A 775-nucleotide genomic window follows, 5' to 3' on the forward strand; every position below is an offset into this window, starting at 1 on the left:
CTCTACTTTCCAAAGACACGACATAAGGAATACCACAGCTGTCAAAGCTGCTGCTGCTGCTGCTGCTGCTGCTGTTGCTGCTGCTGCTGCTGTTGCTGCTGCTGCTGATGATGGTGTGGCGGCGGTCCACTGTGCAGCAGCAGCTGCAGCAGCAGCAGCAGCAGCAGCAGCAGGTAGTGTAGGAGCACCTGAAACGAGGCACTCCTGATGAGGGACAAAGAAAAGACGAATTCAATTTGAGCGGAGACAAGAGACAAAGAAGAGAGAAAGAAAGAGAGAAAAAAAAGAGAGAAAAAGAGAGAAAAAGAGAAAAAAAAAAAGAGAAAAGGGGTTGATGCTGGGGTGTATGTACACCTGAAATGCTGCCTGGGGTGTGTGTTTTACAAAGATAAAGGTTTTGAGAGCAGCAGCAGTTGAGTGGGAGTTGAGGTGTATAGGCAGCTCGTGAGGTGTATAGGCAGCTCGTGAGGTGTATAGGCAGGTCGGTGAGAGAGAAAGGAATGTTTGTTTTTTTTTTTATTGAAATAAATTTATTTATTTAGTTATTTAAACATAACTAACCACACAGACACAGCATGCAGCAACAACTCCCGCTGCTGCTGCTGCTGCTGCTCCTGCTGCTGCTGCTGCTGCTGCTGCTGTTGATGTGGCTGGGGTGAGTCTCTGTAGCCTCTGCTTTTGGGGGGTCACCATACACCTGAATATAGAGACAAATAACTATTAAAATTTATTAAATTTTATTATAATTTATTATTATTTTTATTTATTTTATATT

The sequence above is a fragment of the Eimeria mitis genome, genomic scaffold (assembly GCF_000499745.2).
Source record: "Eimeria mitis Houghton genomic scaffold, Emh_scaff600, whole genome shotgun sequence".
NCBI classification, from domain to species: Eukaryota; Apicomplexa; class Conoidasida; order Eucoccidiorida; family Eimeriidae; genus Eimeria; species Eimeria mitis.